Source organism: Salmo salar, chromosome ssa10 (genome assembly GCF_905237065.1).
Source record: "Salmo salar chromosome ssa10, Ssal_v3.1, whole genome shotgun sequence".
NCBI classification, from domain to species: Eukaryota; Metazoa; Chordata; class Actinopteri; order Salmoniformes; family Salmonidae; genus Salmo; species Salmo salar.
The window spans coordinates 99,849,360-99,869,171 of NC_059451.1; the positions used below are offsets into that span (position 1 = coordinate 99,849,360).

The 19,812-nt window shown below is 42.8% G+C and overlaps 1 pseudogene; it reads left to right on the forward strand.

Moving 5' to 3' along the window:
* Positions 1-19,812, forward strand: part of LOC123724582 (V(D)J recombination-activating protein 1-like) — a 32,460-nt pseudogene that overhangs the window by 8,179 nt on the left and 4,469 nt on the right.

Genomic DNA, 19,812 nt, shown 5'->3' on the forward strand with positions numbered 1-19,812 from the left:
TTTCATGTAAAGTACATGTCGGATAAAAAATGTCAGAGCCTGATGGAAACAACAAATTTGACGGTAAGCTTTGCTAAGTAAGGCAGAACCAAATATTCTAGACAAGGTGGGATCTTTTTGTGTCAGTAAAATTCATTATGTGAGAAAAGTCGGTGGAAACACCTTTATGCTCAAATATTGATGTATAATATATCAAAGTAAACTTGGAGTCAACGCAATGATATATTTGTGTTGGGGCTCCCCACTACGACTTGGGAAGCATACAGTTTGCCCAGCTTACAGATGATATATGTTATGATGAACTTCACATGCATTTTACAATTTATATTTTAGTCATTTAGCAGACACTCTTATCCAGAGCCGACTTACAGTAGTGAATGCATACATTTCATTTTCATTTCATACAAAACATTTTTTCTTCTTTTTGTACTTGGTGGTGAAAGTGCACAATGAAGGGAGCTTGATACTCCAAAATTTTACAATAAATATTGAGGATCTTATTTTGTTGACATTCATTGGCTGCCGTTTGACAAATATTTCTCTATTTTGTCCATAATAATATGCATAATATGTGTGTAGCCTGCCCTCACTGTATCTGCATCAGCTGTTAGCTAGGCGCACATGCCAAGACCAGAGTGGGCACATTGTCACGGTTATCGTCGATTAAGGAGGACCAAAATGCAGCAGGACTGTGTTTGTTCATTTTTTGAACATTTATTAAATCAAAATGAACACAAAACCAACAAACAAGAAGGTGAACGATCCACAGACAGTCTGGCAGAAACTTAGGCTAAACACAGAACAATCTCCCACAAACACACAGACAAAACACACCCAACTAATATAGGACTTCCAATCCAAAGGCAACACCACACAGCTGCCTTCAGTTGAGTGATCCACCCCCAATAACTCTACATTAGAAACACACTTACTAGACTACACACATGAAATACATAAACATAGACCGCAAACCAAAAAAAACCGGAAATACTAAATCCAAACACCCTTTTACCAAAACACCAACCGAACCACATAAAACAAATACCCTCTGCCGCGTCCTGACCAAACTAACAATAACAATTAACCATATACTGACCAGGGCGTGACACACATTAGGCTATGTAACATAGGAAATGTTTTTGGTGACAAAACTATCAGTAGAGTTGTATGATGGGGAAACCCATTTAACGTGTAAATAGAATTTAACCACAAAAGTTATTTTTATGTGCACTATGTCATCATACACAGTTTTTTATCGCAACAAGTCTATTTGATGGAAACACATGTCTGGTGAGGAAAATGCGCATATTGTTTTTATGCAAGATTTTAGAATATTGGCATGAAAATCTACAATCTTCAATTGGATGGACACCTAGCTAGTGTGTGTCTTTTTGTGTAGGCCTGTGGCTCCATTCTCATCTCTCTATTCATGCCTGATCGCTGCAGTCTCCATCCCTTATCTCGGTGACCAAGGAAATTGAAATTCTAAATATAATCACTCTGTGCCAGTTTCTTTAACTGCATGCATCTGCTTTGCATATAGAGTGTGCTTGCTTTGGGGACGTAGTGCGAAAGTTACTCGCCTGTTTGAAATAATGGGCCACAGCCTATACCTGCTAGTAGTCACACACTTTCTTTACACTGTTGTTCACATTCACAAAAGCTATCTGGAGAGAGAAGGTTGAGCCAAGAAAGAGAGATGTGGTGAGTGAGAGAGACAGGTACAGAAATCTGGTTGTAGAAACATTTCTGCATTTACTGTTTGTGTAAAGCGAGTAATTTAGAATAGTGTAAAGAGCTGTTGTAGGAGACAGTAAGTATATCGAAACAGACATTTCCTTCTAATAAAAAGGATTTGTTAAAAAGGTGATGAGAATGATAACCTAAAGTGAAACCTGCACTGTTCTGTCTTAAGGTATTCTCCTTTTCACTGTTATCGCCTAGTTCCCTTTCGCTATGTAAGGGAGTTTGATAATAATAGTTTTGGGTAGGCTTAGGAATGATGCAACCTTGATAATGATGATAGTTTAGCACATTGTAATGCACCGCACACGCATGCACACACATCCAGGCTCCCATGATCCCAGAGGCAGCCTCCTCAAATCAAATCTATTCCAGCCACGTTAGAACATCTGACTGAATAAACAGTCTCTCTCTCTCTCTCTCTCTCTCTCTATGTGTGTCTCTCTCTCCCCCTATTGTCTCTCTCTTTCACCTGCTCTCTCTCCAATTTTCAATTACTCTCTCTCTCTCGCTCTCTTTCTGTCTCTCTGCCTCTCTCCCTCACTCTCCTGTGGTCTCTGTGTCTTCACTCTCTCCTCCTCTCTCTGTTTCTCTCTGTGTCCGTTTGTATTAGAATGATGCTTCTCTCTAGGAGTTAAATTGAGAGTGGAAGTAGAGGTAAAATATGTTGATATGGAGGCTTAATGGTGTATCAATACCACCAAATATACCCCATCCAAAACACTTTCTTAAGCAGGTGTGTCCACACATCTATGCCTCCACCCCAGAGAGACTCACTTGACCAACTGGTTGGTGTGTGTGTGTGTGTGTGTGTGTGTGTGTGTGTGTGTGTGTGTGTGTGTGTGTGTGTGTGTGTGTGTGTGTGTGTGTGTGTGTGTGTGTGTGTGTGTGTGTGTGTGTAGAGAGAGATAAGAAAGCCAGGCTGGTAAAATTAATGTCTCCTGTTGTATTCTGAGTCATGTTTTCTTGTAATTTCTCACTCCAACTGGACCAGCCCAACCTCAGAAGACAGCTTGAATCTTCTCCTGCTCCCTCTTCTCCACGTCTCAACCCTTATTTTTCCTCTGGTTCTGCCTGTTATTTTTCTCGCCAACTTGACCAAATAGCCTCCAGATGGCGTCAGGGTCTCTCCCTCTCCTCTCCCTCTCTTCCTTTCCTCACATCACTAGGCTGTGTGATTGGTTTAAAGAACAGTCACTCTAATCAGTCCTGAATCAACGTGTGTTACGTTTGCCATTGTCTCCATCTGAGCTATGACACCAACTCCGCTGAAAGGGCACGGTCGTCCTGGCATTTCCCATAATGGATGTTTTGGTTAAGGACAGGGAAAATAATAACCAGAACTATGTCTGGGAACAGCGCTGTTTGAATCTTCCAGGAGAGTGGGGAGACCAGAACAGGGGACTGTCAGGGATTGCGGGCCCTTGGGGGCCTGAGGTGGGCCTGGGGGCTGGAGCTGACAGACAAACGCTACTCTTTTCACACTCAGACAAGCAGGATGACAGTTTTCTTTCTCTCTTCACGCCTTTTTCTCCTGTGGTCAGCGACCTGCCCACTACATTGATGGAGAAAGATGAGATGAGGAAAATATCTCAGGTTTAGGAGGAATCTGGTGCTTTCTCTGCTGGGAAAGGGTGGCTACAACTTTTCAAGCGGCAATTGACCACCTCTGTAGGTTCCATAATACTGTTGCTAATAACCAGATAAGCATTGAAGAGCTCCACCACATCTGTCCAGTTGTAGCATTAGCACACAGCACTGGCGTCTTTGAAAAACTAAGCACTTACTCCTGTAAAGGGTTTCTTCCAGGAGAAACTACCTGCTGGTGATGGGCTGGCGCTGTGTACATTTGTTGAGTTTCTAAAAAAAAAAACAGGCGATTAACTAAAACAAATCCTCTGAGTAGTGTTGAGGTGGCGTAAAAAAATTTCCCAGCGCACTGGTGCCCCCTCTCTTCACTCAGTGAAATCTACATTTAATTAACACTGCAGAGTTAAAGAGCATTGTTTTTTTATTATTAAAAAGACACCAGGCTGTATTCCTCACACTACTTCCGGTGTCCTGAATCCGACTTTAATTTGATTTGGTTTTTACAGGGAGAGTGGATCAGAACCATCTGGAGTGTCTGCTCTTGATCAGACTGTGTTTTACTTCCTGGTGTAGGGGTAGCTGTCTGTAGATACCTTTTCACCAGGCTTCCAGGAGTGAATGTAGATTTAGCTTCTTTAACCTCCTATGTGTGTGCCTCACTTACTGTCAGAAGTGGGTGTAGCTGGTGCATGAAGTCAGGCTCAGGAGAGCAGAATGAGTGAGCAACGTACTTTTTACTCAAAATAAAGGCACAAGGTAACAAATACACTTACGACCAAATACAAGCTTAAATATTTAGCACTGGGTGAAAGCTAGCACTTTTCGTCAAAAAAGCAACCATCATGAACACACATGAACATAAAAACAATCACACACAAAACACATGGAAACAGAGGGTTAAATACATGAACATGTAATTGGGGACTGAAAACCAGGTGTGTAAGAAAACAAAACCAAACCAATGGAAAATGAAAGGTTGATCAGCGATGGCTAGAAGACCGGTGAGTCGACCGCCGAATGCCGCCCAAACAAGCAGGCGGAAGTCGTGACATACTTAGCTAAAAAAATTGTATGGGCCTAATCATAGAATTATTCATTTAATGGATCTTTGTTGGCTAATAGTAAAGATTTGTTGTTTTAGAAATACAATCCTATTCATGTGGCATTTAACACAACTAGTTATGATTTGTTTCATCTGATTATCAAACAATCCCTTCACAATGCTGCTCCTGTAAAGCCTGGCTACCTGCTCACTTTAGGGTTCACCAGAGCATTATTCCCACATCCATAGAGTGCACTGTGCACCCGATATTTGATGAATGGAAAGATACATCTGTCACAAAATGTTATGAATGACACATTTTGGTGATTGTCAAATAGGCCTACACTTGTAACCTGAATTGATGCGTATCCACTGCTGTCCGCATAATGCTCTCGCTCCTCGAGCCACTCATCTCTGTCTTAGCAAATTTTGTAGTGTATTTCCACACGTTTTCAAGTCCATTTACACATTTTTCATGTGACTGACATGACGTAATGATAATAATAGTGTAAGCTTACAGTTTAGCATCTTTGTTTTAATTATTGTGATAGGCTCAATGTTTTTACCAGTATGGGTGTAAAACTGTAACCCCACTATTTATTTTGCCTGTCCTCCATACCGGACCGTTCGGCTTACTTTTCAAACCCTGCAGGCTTCTCTTGCGAGTTGGTTTAACTTTGTCAAACAAGTTATTTGAACAAATATGTTTCCTATATTGTCCTAGTCTCTACAGAACGGACACATTTTAATAGAACAAGTTCTGCACATAATCAACATAAAGCTCTTTGAACACCAAGGGGAGAGGGCAATATTAATCAAATGTATTTTAACATTGACAATGTTTGCACTTGAGAGTAAGAACATTTGAGGACAAATGGTAAGAGTAGTGATGCTGAGTGTTAGTGTACTACATCTCTGTGTTGAAGCCCTACCACACTCTCCACAAGGACTCCAACACAGTCCCATCACACAGGAGTGATTTAACATCAATGGCCCTGAACATTGTGCTTTCCATTTATTACAGTTTTTCTCGATTGTTTACACACATTTTCTGAAAGCATGCCTCATATTCTCAGAACTCTACACACAAATCAAAAAACACACACACAATGGGCAAAACCCCCCAATTCTCCAGCAAAATGAAACTTTACATTCAAAACAATGTTAGTTCTTATCAAAATGGTATTTTGCTTTCAAATAGCCACACACAAACCATCATATGAATATTAGACATTTTATAAGAACCAGTTGAACACTGATGTGCCAATGTAAAACACTATGATGAATGGGAAAACACTTCTTCTCCATTCCATCCATAATGACTTGAAGCCTTCTTTTGGTTCAGTGTTGCCATTACTACAGACAGTACATACATAAGTGTGTTGTAAAAATATTTGAGAATATTGTTTTTATACTCAGAACAGACAAACTACACGGTATCAAATATATTTTATTTTTCCCACAAAAACAATCCGAGTGTACATCCCATTCCCAGCCAACTTCAAAGTTGCACATACAGTGAGATGCTACATACAAAACAGAAGAATTGAATGTATACAGTTACAGTAAAATATATATATATATATGCTGCATCCTCTCTTCTATATTAGCGGTCTGGCCACAGCACCTCATCCACACATCACAAGCTTAATGTTTTCCTATAGCCAAGCAGCGGGGGAAATATCAAGCCTAGCGTAGCGATTCCAGCCATGAAAAGCATCAGCTGCTATATCTCCACATGCGACTTCCATAGCTTTGGAGAGAGAAGAGGTATACTGCGATTTGTGGATTTCGGTCATACACTTTCCATCTCCAGGCAGAAAAAAATTCCTCAGCGGGGTTAGGGGACTACCAAGAGAGTCATGGGAGGAGATAAACAACTAAAAAGCGTGGCTGGGCAGTACAGGTCAACCGCAGCCCTGTGGAAGCTTGAGCTTCCCAAATGACAAGCGTACCTGAGCTGCTCTGGGCCTCTACACTGGTCGGTGGAATGAGTGTGTTGTGTGGGTGTCAAGGAGATGTGATCAGATGGGCGGTGTTGTAAGCAAGCCAAGGGTAGCATGGTGATGGATGACGCCGTGGTGGGTAATCGCTGCACACATTGTGATGTTCCCTCCCGCTGGCAAGGGACTTGAACAATGGTACGCTAGCCGATGACATTCCTTCCCCTCTTCGTCTTTTTGTGGGGTTGAATCCAGCCTCATCAATGAAAGATGAACTGGGTGCTCCACTGCAGCCACCCTCTGGCTCAAGGGACTCTCCCAGAACACACATGAACATATCAGAAGTAAGACCATTAGGGGTGGGGTCCTTCAACTGTTGAGAAACACCAATCATTATGAGTTCTAAATACTAGAAATATGTATAATTTATAGGTTGAGTAGGCATCAAATTGTGGGATTGTATAGGACTCACTTACTTAGTTATACTTCGCAATTCTTTGACTCTTTCTGAATTGCATTCAAATGGCACCCTGTAACCTGCTTCATCCAAAGATTATTTCTCGCCAGACACAGTCCAGTGTTGATAAGCTTACCCTATCAATATTTTGAAATATCTCATTGTTTTCTATTATTTTTCTTTGTATTTGCCGTAATGTTATAGGCGTTATTTTCCTAGGAACCATAGTTCATGATTTCAGTTTCCTGTTCAGGGGACAGAGCACGTTCCCGACCACCTTGTGTTGGTAATCTTTCAGCTCTGCGAACAAATAGTAAAATACTGTAAATAAGTGAATACAGTTCCCAAATACTTTGAAACATACTTTATTTTTACAGTCACAGAACAGTCCACAGGCAATACTGTACTACTGTACTCATTGAGTACTGTATTGATATGCAATACTGCAATTTTTCTAGTGAGAGTAGATTTCTTACCTATTCTCATTTCGAATATCCAGATGATGGATGCTACAGTGTAATCTAGAAAAAAGCGCGCACCTTTAAAGGCGGAGTGCTGGCTAGGAGTAGAACACTAGAAAATAAGAAGCCGCACTCTAGAAGCTCAAGATGCAAAAATTTGTCCACCAACGTTTCGACAGCAAAGCTGTCTTCATCAGAGTATCATCAAACACTGCGAGATGAGTCATTTTATATAGTGTCAAGGGCACACAAAGGTGTTTATAATCTTGTGATATATTATCATTGGTTAACAAATATTTTAAAAAATGGCATACAAAGAACATACAAAAAGACAAACAAATGGATAGCATACGATCATATTATTTGTAGTCTAAAATGTATCTAACAAGCAAACAAAATTACAATGGCAAAATAGCAATTATCACAAGAATGGCTTCAGATCAAAGTCTAATGTGTTGAGACCGAAGGGGGAGCAAGGGTCGCACAAAATTAAAAGTCCGAGCAGCCTCTCGTTTCAACAATCAAGTATCGAGATGCACCCCCTCTCCTCGGGAGGGTGACATATTCAATACCAATAACGCAGAGGCAGCTCGGATGGTTTTGCTTCAAAAGTGGGCCGCAACTGGGTAAGTTAAAGTTTTGCACCTAATGGTGCTCTGATGCTCCTGAGATACGTACTTTTAATTCACGCTTTGTTTTACCCACATAATTTTTACCACAAGGACAAGTTATAAGATAAATAACTGCCTTAGTGGAACACGTAATAACACCTTTAATTGGGATAGATTTCCCTGTTTGGGGGTGTTTGAAGGATCTACATTTATAAGTGCCATTACATTGAGCACAGCCATTACACTTGCAATTTCCATCCAGTATGGGGCGCAAATGAAGCGTTGTTCAGGAATATCTTGGGGTGGTAAATCAGGTGTACCAATTGGTCTCTGAGATTTCTTCCCAGCGAAGAATACGACAAGGGAAGATCAGAAAATACATTACCGGACTATCATCATATTTCAGAATGTGCCAATGTTTGTGAGCGATTCCTTTAATTTGTTCAAGAGCACTTTGAATAAGCGGAGTGAGTGGTAGCAAGAATGCGTCTTTTTTAACGAGACACGACCTTGAAAAGTTTTGTGATAGTGTGATTTTGCCATTGTAATTGTTTGTTAGATACATTTTAGACTACAAATACTATGATCGTATGCTATCCATTTGTTTGTCTTTTTGTATGTTCTTTATATGCCATTTTTTTTAAATATTTGAGTTAACCTGATATTAGGTAAACTTGGCCATGATTACTAAACACCTGTGGGTCTCTTGACACTATATAAATGACTCATCTCGCAGTGTTTGATGATACCCTGATGAACAACACTGCTGTCGGAAACGTTGTGATTAAATTTTTGCATCTGAGCTCTTAGAGTGTGCGGCTTTCCTTTATTTTCTGGGATGCTACAGTGTACCTGCTCAAATTTGGCTGTACTCTTTGACCAGCCTCCTCATTGTTAGACCATGGTTGACCACATGATCCCAACCAAAGTGGCTCGGATCTCATCAGGGTGCAGGTCCTTGGCCTTCCTCGTCCTCGATCCTTGTCCTTGTCACTCCCAATCCTCCTCCTCTTCCTCTCACTCCTCTGGCTCTGCCTCTGTTTCCAATGTTGGCATCCATTGCTCCAAAACAGAAGAAGCTCTACTTGTTGCCCTTTTATGCTAAAGCTCCTGATTGCTAATTGTATAACTGTGTGACAGGTGTTTGCCCATATCATGAGTCAGTGTGCATATTTGAATGGCAGTGTGTTCATTGTGAAAACAAAATTTTCTGCATGAAGAATTGTGCCAAATGCAAAGAATTGTGTGTAGTGTTTTGAAAAAAGTGTGTTTTAAGAACTGCAATTTGAGTGCTAAAGTAGGAATTGTGCTTGTAGTTTAGCTCTAGCTTTGGTTCAGGGGTTGGTGCATGAGTTACATGCTGGTCGTGTGTCTCAAGTACCAGTATTTTGTCAATGTGTAAACAATTGAGAAAAACTGTTACAAATGCGGCTATAATAGATTTTTGACTGGTTGCAGGTTCATATCAACAAAGAACAGAAATTAGGATATCTGCACAGAGACAGAGGACAAGTTTGTGAGATGCAGGGTGCAGTACTGTAAAAATAGGGGTACAGGAGGAAGAACAAAAAACAAAATCGCAAGAAACAAAGCAAAGTAGTAATTTCTTATCAATTTTTGAGCTACCTATGATAGAACATGTTCTCATTTACATTACATTTAAGTCATTTAGCAGGCGCTCTTATCCAGAAGCGACTTACAAATGGTGGATTCACCTTATGATATCTAGTGGAACAACCGCTTTACAATGAGTGCATCTACATTTTTTAAGGACGGGAGTTGGAAGGTTGAAGGATTACTTTATCCTATCCCTAGGTATTTCCCTTAAAGAGGTGGGGTTTCAGGTGTCTCGGAAGGTAGTGATTGACTCCGCTGTCACAGGCGTCGTGAGGGAGCTTGTTCCACCATTGGGGTGCCAGAGCAGCGAATAGTTTTGACTGGGCTGGCCGGGAACTGTGCTTCCTCAGAGGTAGGGAGAGCGAGCAGGCCAGAGGTGGATGAGCGCCCAGTGCCCTTGTTTGGGTGTAGAGGCCTGATCAGGGCGAAGGTACGGAGGTGCCGTTCCTCAGCTCCATAGGCAAGCACCATGTGGTCTTGGTAGATGCGAGGAGCTTCAACAGGAAGCCAGTGGAGAGGGCGGAGGAGGCGGGGTGGCGTGAGAAGGCTGGGAAGGTTGAACACCAGACGGGCTGCGGCGTTCTGGATGAGTTGTAGGTGTTTTGTGGCACAGGCAGAGAGCCCAGCCAGCAGTGAGTTACAGTAATCCAGACGGGGAAGTTGACAGAAGTGCCTGGATTAGGACAACACCCGCTTCCTGTGTGAGAACTTGAAATTAAGAGTACTCTGCGAATGTTGTAGAAACTGTGAACCTACAGGATCGGGTCCTTAACCTTGATGTTAGTAGAGAAGCGACAGGGGTGTTGTCCAGGGTCACGTTAAGGTTCTTAGCACTCTGGGAGGAGGACACAATGGAGTTGTCAACCGTGATGGCGGGTCATGGAGCGGGCAGTCCTTCCCGGGAGGAAGAGAACATCCCATCTTGCGGGTTTAACTTGAAGTGGTGATCCGTCATCCACACTGACCATGTCTGCCAGACATGCAGGGTCGCGATCGCCACCTGGTTATCAGAAGAAAGGAAGATTAATTGTGTGTCGTCTGCGCCCACTTAATGTCCTGAGAAGACCATGTGAGGGATATGACAGAGCCAAGTGACTTGGTGTATGGCGAAAATAAGGAGAGAGACCTAGAACAGGCCCTGGGGACACCAGTGGTGAGCACGTGGTGGAGACAGATTACGCCACCTGGTAGGAGCGACCTGTCAGGTAGGGGCGCATAGTAATTCAAGCGTGGGCCGCGCGAGGAGATGCCCAACTCGGGAGGAGGGTGGAGAGGGGAGGATCTGATGGTTCACAGTATCAAAGGCAGCAGATAGGTCTAGGAGGATGAGAGCAGAGGAGAGAGTTAGCTTTAGCAGTCGCGAAACCTCCGTGACACAGAGAAAACAGTCTCAGTTGAATGACCAGTCTTGAAACCTGACTGATTTGGTCAAGAAGGTCATTCTGAGAGATAGCAAGAGGCTGGCCAGGGCGGCACGTTCAAGAGTTTTGGAGTGAAAAGAAAGAAGGGATACTGGTCATAGTTGTTGACTTCGGAGGGATCGAGTGTAGGTTTTTCAGAAGGGTGCAACTCTGCTCTTGAAGAGCCCGGAAGGAGGACATAGCCAGCGGTCAAGGATGAGTTGATGAAGCGAGGGGTGAGGTAGGGAGAAGGTCTCGGAAATGGTCTGAGAGAAAGAGAGGAGGATAGAGATCAGCGGGCAGGTTGTTGGGCGACCGACCGTCTGGGCATGGCAATTTCATCTGGAGAGAGAGGGAGAAAGAAGGTCAAAGCACAGGGTGAGCGAGTGTGAGCAGGACCAGCGGTGTGCGTTTGACTTAGCAAACGAGGATACGGATGTCATCAACCTTCTTTTCAAAATGATTGGCCGAAGTCATCCGCAGAGATGGAGGAGGAGGGGGAGGGGGAGGAGGATTCAGGAGGGAGGAGAAGGTGGCAAAAAGAGCTTCCCTAGGGTTAGAGGCAGATGCTTGGAATTTAGAGTGGTAGAAAGTGGCTTTAGCAGCAGAGACAGAAGAAGAGGAAAATGTAGAGAGGAGGGAGTGAAAGGACGCCAGGAGTCCGCAGGGAGGCGAAGTTTTCCCTAATTTCCGCTCGACTGCCCGAGCCCTGTTCTGTGAGCTCGCAGTGAGTGCGTCAAGAAGCCCCGCAGACAGGAGGGGGAGGACCGAGCCGACCTGGAGATAGGGGGACATAGAGAGAATCAAGGATACAGAGAGAGGGAGGAGAGAGAGGAGGAGGGTTGAGGAGGCAGAATCAGGGGGGATAGGTTGGAGAAGGTTTGAGCAGAGGGAAGAGATAATAGCATGGAGAAGAGGAGAGAGTAGCGGGAAAGAGAAAGCGAAGGTTGGAATAAGTAGTAATACCATCCAAGTAAGGGACGAGTGAAAGTGGTGGATGAGAGCTTGAGAGGAAAAGGAATCACAAGGGTAAGTGAAGGTCAGAAACTTGGAGGGGAGTTGCAATAGAGATTAGTGGACCGAACAGCATCTAGTAAAGATGAGGTCAAAGCGTACCTGCCTTGTGAGTAGGGGAAGGTGAGAAGGGTGAGGTCAAAAGAGGAGAGGGTGGAAAGAAGGAGGCAGAGAGGAATATGAGTCAAAAGGTAGACGTGGGAGGTTAAAAGTCACCCAGAACTGTGAGAGGTGAGCCATCCTCAGGAAAGAGACATCAAGACGTCAAAGACTCATTACAGTTGAACTCTCTCCAAGGGAACCTGGAGGGCGATAAATGATAAGGATGTTAAGCTTGAAAGGGCTGGTAACTGTGACAGCATGGAATTCAAATGAGGAGATAGACAGATGGGTCGGGGAGAAAGAGAGAATGTCCGCACTTTGGGAGATGAGGATTCCAGTGCCACCACCCCCGACTGGCCAGATGCTCTCGGTGTATCACCGAGAACAACGTGGGCGACGAGGGGAAGAGCAGTAGGGTAGCAGTGTTATCTGTGATAATCCATGTTTCCGTCAGTGCCAAGAAGTCGAGGTGCTGGAGGGTAGCATAGGCTGAGATGAACTCTGCCTTGTTGGCCGCAGACCGGCAGTTCAGAGGCTGCCGGAGACCTGGAGAGACTCCACGTGGAGTGCGTGCGCTGGGACCACCAGGTTAGAGTGGCAGCGGCCACGCGGTGTGAAGCGTTTGTGTGGCCTGTGCAGAAGAAAGAACAGGGATAGACAGATACATAGTTGACAGGCTACAGAAGAGCTACATTTCGTTCATCAAAGACAATGACGGAAAAATATGAAATTTTTTTCAATAAAAATTATCACTTCTCCCTGAGAATTGTATGTTTTTGAACAATGTAATGTTTTCTATTTTTCGGTGTATTGTTTACTGACTGCTTGAGTGTATATCATTTTGATCACTTTGTTTTATGATTTGAGAGCAGTGTTTGATTTTGAACACAGAGTAAAAAACTGTTTTTGGCGAATGTTTCATTTTGCGAGAGAGGAGTCAAAGGTTATGTAAATAGTGCTTGAAGATGAGGTTTTGTGTTTAATGTTTTCAGGAAATTGAAGGCAAGGTTTCAGAAATTGTGTTTTAACAATTAGGCTTGTAATGACTATCAACAAGGTCAGGGTGAAGAGAGAGGAGGAGACAACCAGAAAGGTCAGGAGAGTGAAAGGTCAAGAAACTGAGGAAGAGAGGAAGAGAAGAGAGAGGGAGATGTAGAAGGAAAGAGAAGAAACGGATGAGGGCAGTATGAGTGGTTGGGATAGGGATCTGTTGTGACAGGTAGTGTTGATAAAAATGGCTGAGCATCAGTAGTCCAAATAGACAAATCATCTGGGGGAGTAGACAGACAAAAGAAAGGGAGGTGACACACGTTTGCAATGTTGTGGAGTGTATTATAGTAAACTTGATAACCTTAGGCCAAATTATATACGCATAAAGAAAGTGGTACAAACAGACAGTGTGAGAGCTAAAGGTAATTACAGAGTAGAGAGAAAATAAACTAATAGCAGAAGCACTGAGCATTCTCTAATCATGCAGTTTAGTGTTCAGAAGCTATAGGCTACTTGGAAAAATACAAAAAATACCATGTATTCAATAAAAGCTGAAAGGATTATATCAGTGGTGATCGGCACTGTTTAAGTGGTGATCGGTGCTATATTTCTATCACAGCATATTGGATGACTGTCATTCATATTCCATTAACTCGGCTCAATAACATTGACATGGTTTGAGGCTACTACATGATACTTAAATTTTCCCTGTACCTATCATAGGTTGCTACAACCTAGCCTATGAATGTAAAGTATACAACGTAGGTGCACAGGTCAAGAGAAATTTGAGTAATCAAGGTGACAGACATTGACACATTCAATACCTTGCACAATCTTGCCTGCACCTGTTGATCAAGGGTGTGATCATTAGTCCAACACCTGCAAATGAGAGTTTCTAATGGACAAATTCAGGTGCGGTGCATTCGGAAAGTACTCGGCCTTATTCTAAAATAGATTACATTGGTGTTTTCTTATCTAATCTACACACAATACCCCATAATTATCTGAAAATGATCATTTTTCAATGTTTCACTTTTTCATGTTCTTTTAATGTTTCACTATTTAATGTTTTTGAAGTTCACTGAGGGGATGGTACTTCCCTTCCTCTCTGAAGAGCCTCCACTGGATTGTATAGTCTGTTTTTGAAATTCAAAAAACACTCTTTTGTCCCAGAGTTATCTTGTTGCAGGTGTGTAGGAATGTAATTGCTGAAAGAGAAACCTGCATACTTTTCTCATTTTTTGTTCAAAGCATATGTGGTCTTTTCCATCAGAGCTTGTCTTTTTTGGTCATGCAGTGTGTAACCGTGGGTTTAAGCCACTTAACCTTCAACATGTTGAAGGCATCCACGGATCTTCAGCACCCTGAAGCCACCCATGTCACGGCTCTCTTTGGGGTCGACACAGGAAGTAATCCATCCTCCTTTCCCAGTCCTTCTACTCCTGCCCAAATCCACATTCATAACAGTCAGCTACATGCCAGGTGTCTGTCTCTGCCAGGCTGTATTTCCATGCACACATCAACCAGCTGTTGATTTGATCAGCCTTTCTCAATCAACGGAGGCAGAGAGATGGGGTCTCAGGGGGTCCTGCTTGTTTATTAGACAGACAGACATCTGCAGCTTTTCTTTAGGTCTTTCTGTCTGTCTGTGCTCACCTATAACTATACAGAACATGGGGTTGGGTTCGATGGTTAAATTGAATAGGCTACCCAGAGGCAACCTTCAACACCGCATGGGTCAAAGAGGAGTAGGATAGAAATTTGGATAATAGTACCCTACTTACATGAGTAACCCTAACCCTTACCTAACCTAAACTTAGCTTTATGTATACACACCGGTTCAACCTAATCCTAACCAAAGCTTCATGTCCACACCCTGGTTCAACCTTAACCCTTACCCCTCCAAATACGGCTCCCGCCAAATTCCTAATTTGAACCCTGGGTTATGTTTTCATAATCCATCATTGGTTCTATACATATATCTTCATGTCCACAGATATGGTGAACTGCAGATCTTCAAACTTTTGCCTTCAATTTATTTTTAGTTTTCAATGTGGCTATCCCTGCCTTTTTGTGTGGCCCATTGTATCCCCAGTTAACTATAATTACATAACCTAACATCCTTCTCAACAGTCAAACACCACCACTAACAGTACCTTTCTCCTTTCAGGTCTGTGGAACAAGTGGAAGGCAGAGATGAGTAGGAGAGAACAGACCAAATCAACTCCACTGCTTCTACTGGGGCCGCAGTCACTGTGTGTCTAACTGACTTGGCAGGCAGATACAGCACAGCGCAGGCGGAGAGGCTCCCCAGGCGAAGAGATACCACATTTCATCCTCTGGATGAATTTAAACAAGACTGATCTTGAGCAAATTCTGTTTGTCTGTCTGTGTTTGTCTCCACAGAGATAACATATTAAAATAGTGCTTTGTAATTAGTGCTCCGTCTTCAATGGAGACATGGAGGGACCTTGTAGTTTGGAAACAAAATAAAAGGTATTAGTTGATTTGTATTTGTCTTTATTATGGATCCATAGTTGCTGCCAAGGCAGTAGCTATTCTTCTTCTGGGGTCAGGCAAACTTAAGGTAGTTATACAATTTTAAAAACATTACAATACATTCATTACAGAATTAGCAACACACTAAGTGTGTGCCCTTAGGCCCATACTCAATACCACATAACTACAACACAAAATCATGTACGTAGTGTGTATGTGCTGTATGTGATCATGTGTGTTTATGCATGTGTCTGTGCCTATGTTTGTGTTGCTTCACAGTCCCCGCTGTTCCATAAGGTGTATTTTTACCTGCTTTTTAAATCTGATTCACTGCTTGCATCAGTTACTTGATGTGGAATAGAGTTCGATGTAGTCATTGCTCTCCATAGTACTGTGCACCTCCCATAGTCTGTTCTGGACTTGGGGACTGTGAAGAGACCTCTGGTGGCATGTCTTGTGGGGGTATGCATGGGTGTCCGAGCTGTGTGCTAGTATTTTAAAACAGACAGCTCTCAGTACATTCAGCTTGTCAACACATCTCTTACAAAACAAGTAATGATGAAGTCAATCTATCTTCCACTTTGGAGCCATGAGTGATTGGACATACATTTTATTCATGTTAGCTTCTCTGTGTGTACTTTTAAGGGCCAGCTGTGCTGCCCTGTTTCGATCCAACTGCAATTTTCCCAAGTCCATATTTGTGGCACCTGACCACCGACTGAACAGTAGTCCAGGCTGCAATAAAACCAGGGCCTGTAGGACCTGCCTTGTTGATAGTGTTGTTAAGAAGGCAGAGCAGCGCTTTATTATGGACAGACTTCTCCCATTTGCTTAGCTACTGTTTTATCAATATGTTTTGACCATGACAGTTTACAATCCAGGGTTACTCAAGCAGTTTAGTCACCTCAACTTGCTCAATTTCCACATTATTCATTACAAGATTTAGTTGAGGTTTAGGGTTTAATGAATGATTTTGTCCCAAAATACAACGCTTTTTAGTTTTGGAAATATTTAAGACTAACTTATTCAATGCTACCCATTCCGAAGCTAACTGCAAAGTGTTCCAGCGTCATTTCAGTCGAGTAGCAGTAGCAGAGTATAGTGTTGAGTCAGCTGTCTGCATACGATAGCCACACTGGCCTTACACAAAGCCAGTGGAATGTCATTATAAAGATTGAAAAAGTAAGGGGGCCTAGATAGCTGACTCGGGAATTCCTGATTCTAACTGGATATTTTGGAGAGGCTTCCTAAAGAACACTCTCTGTGTTCTCGTTAGGCAGGTAACTCTTTATCCACAATATAGCAGGGGGTGTAAAGCCATAACACATACCTTTTCCAGCAGCAGACTATGATAGATAATGTATAAAAGCTGCACTGAAGTCTACAACAAGACAGCCCCCACATTCAGTTTATGGCAGATGAACCTGTAGCCATATTACTTTCAACGGTATTCTAACATTAGATCGTCTCTAAGCTTTACAGGAATGTGGTTCTTTATATAGACCACAACACCATGGCATTTCTGTCTTTTCGGTAAGTGTTATAACCATGTATTGATACCACTGTATCATCAAAGATATTATCTAAGTGAGTTTCAGAGGATAGTCAGAATGTGAATGTAATCTGTTACAAGCAAGTTATTGACTTCATGGACCTTGTTTCTCAGGCTGCAGTATGTTAATATCGGCTATTTTTTTGCACGTTTCTGGGTTGCTTGATTTTTTAAAATATCAAGGCACAAGGCGAGACCCAGATGCAGACACAGGAGGCAGATGGTTGGAGTTTTACAATGTTTAATAATCCAAAGGAGTAGGCAAGAGAATGAGTCGTGGGACAGGCAAAAAGGGAAAAACCAGATCAGAGTCCAGGAGGTACAGAGTGGCAGACAGGCTCGTGGTCAAGGCAGGCAGAATGGTCAGGCAGGCGGGTACACAGTCCAGAAACAGGCAAGGGTCAAAACCGGGAGGACTAGAAAAATGACAATGGCAAAGGAGTACAGGAAAAACAAGCTGGTTGACTTGACTAAACATACAAGACAAACTGGCACAGAGAGACAGGAAACACAGGGGATAAATACACTGGGGAAAATAAGCGACACCTGGAGGGTGGAGACAATCACAGGAACAGGTGAAACAGATCAGGGAGTGACATTTAATGCTTTACTGGGAAGCTTATCAGAAGTAGACTTGCTCATGTTCTTTATATTGGAGCTGATAGTAGTGCAGGATGAGCTGCAAAAGTGGTCTTCCTACTATTGCACACTGTCTCAGTGCTAACAGTGTAACTCTGGTTCATAGGCTCATGATTACTGCATACAATAGCTGTAGGATCAACAGAGGTATTCAGGGCAATTAGGGGGACATAAATTAAGTTACTTACATTGTGTCTGCCAACGCCTCAGGATAATGTACATTTGATGCAGCATTATGACGACTCATTGTCACAATGGTAGGGGATTAACTGAGCTGGTCTTGGCTCATTGACAATCAATGTTTCAATGCAGCCTTGAAATGCGTGACAGAATCCAGGAGCCAAGATGATTTGGATGGACTCCGTCATTCCTGTAGAGTATTTTCCAGAAGGTGTCAAAGTTATCTATAAAAGTGAAACCAGCAGAGCTACAATAATCTTTTAGTCAGATGTGTAATACCAGTAGCCTCGCGGAATCTTTTACACCCACGGACCAATGATGGTACTTGGCCTGAGTCTTTTAATGCTAAAATCAGTTCTTTAAAATTCATTTTGCCCCCAAAGAAAAACAGAATCAAATGAAAGATCAAGTTCACACTCCAGTGATCGTGCCATTTACAGTAAAACAGTCTATCTGCTTGTAAGACTGAAGCCAGCATTAATTGGATGAACTAACAAAGGTTCACTGCACATTCGATGTTATGTTTGCAGTCTTCCCTCTGATCTTATTTAATTTAATTACTGATACAGTTGGACTTTATCACTGACTTGAGGGAGCATCCATTATTCTTAGACCATACAAGACCGTACAACAATGTAACTGCTCCTCTGTGTGAAAGTAGGGCTCTACTGAGCTATATACCGTGTTCTCCATAAAAACCCTGCACTGGTAACCTTTCCACCACTCTCCTTTCACAGTTTGGACCACCTGGTTGAGGTGAATCCACAGATGGAGGTTGGTAAAGGGGGAGGGGTGACACAAAAGAGTCCCCACCTGGTGAGGAGTGTGAGGTGTTAATGTATCTGGCAGTGTGTGTGTGTGTTTGTGTGTGTGTATGTGTTTGAAGGTGTGTGTTTTGATGTTTATGGATATGTGTGTGTGTGTGTGTGTGTGTGTGTGTGTGTGTGTGTGTGTGTGTGTGTGTGTGTGGGTTAACCTCATATTGTTTTCTGATCGAGCTGCCAGTGTCTCAGGTGGCAGTGTTTGTCTGTTGGGGTCTCCGTACGGGGTATGAAATACCAGAGGAGAGGAAGAGAGGGACAGACAGAAAGAGATTCCCATGGAGTAACAATCCATAGTGGGAGACACACCAAGCCAAGAATCAGCCCCAAGGCCGGAGATAGACACAAACATACACACACACTGTGCAGGAGCTGTGACTCCAAGTCCCCCCCTGTGCCCCCATGCGGGAGGGGAGCCCCAATGGGAACCGACGCCAGCTGAGACTGAAAAAACAAGGTGAGAGGCCCAGCGCTCTCGCTCTCTCTCTCTCTCACACACACACACACACACACACACACACACACACACACACACACACACACACACACACACACACACACACAAACACTGGGTGACTCAGCTGTTAGACTCTAACGAAAGTTCAGTCTGAGATACAGAGAGCTGGGAGTAAAGTAGACTTCCAAACTACCCAGTGAAAAAATCACACTGGGTATATACACACACAGAGATGGAAAGAAGGGGAAATGACACTATGGGCACGCCAATGGTGAGACATGGTAAGAGTCTATGTTTATGCTTTGGTTTAATTGATGTATTGATTTGTGAGCTACTTGAATGTAAAGTGAATGTACATTGGTTGACATAGCATTGCAAAAAGTGTACATTGACAGTCACATGGTATTATTGTATACGAGCAGTTGACTATGAGAATGAGGATGTTGTTGAAGTGTCTTAGCCCTTCAAAATAACTACTCCAGGGGTCCAATTGGAACAGTTTCCTGAATTCAAGTGGCATATAAAAAATATAGGCCTATTCCTGTATAATTATTTTTCTGAAATGAAAAATTATTAATTTTCTGGGTGCTCCAAATGCCAGTGAGAGCCTCCCTGGGGCTCCAATTCTGTCTCCAGCCTAGAAAATGACTAATAGAAGTGATTGACAGCCCTCCAGGGATAGGTGTGTCCATTT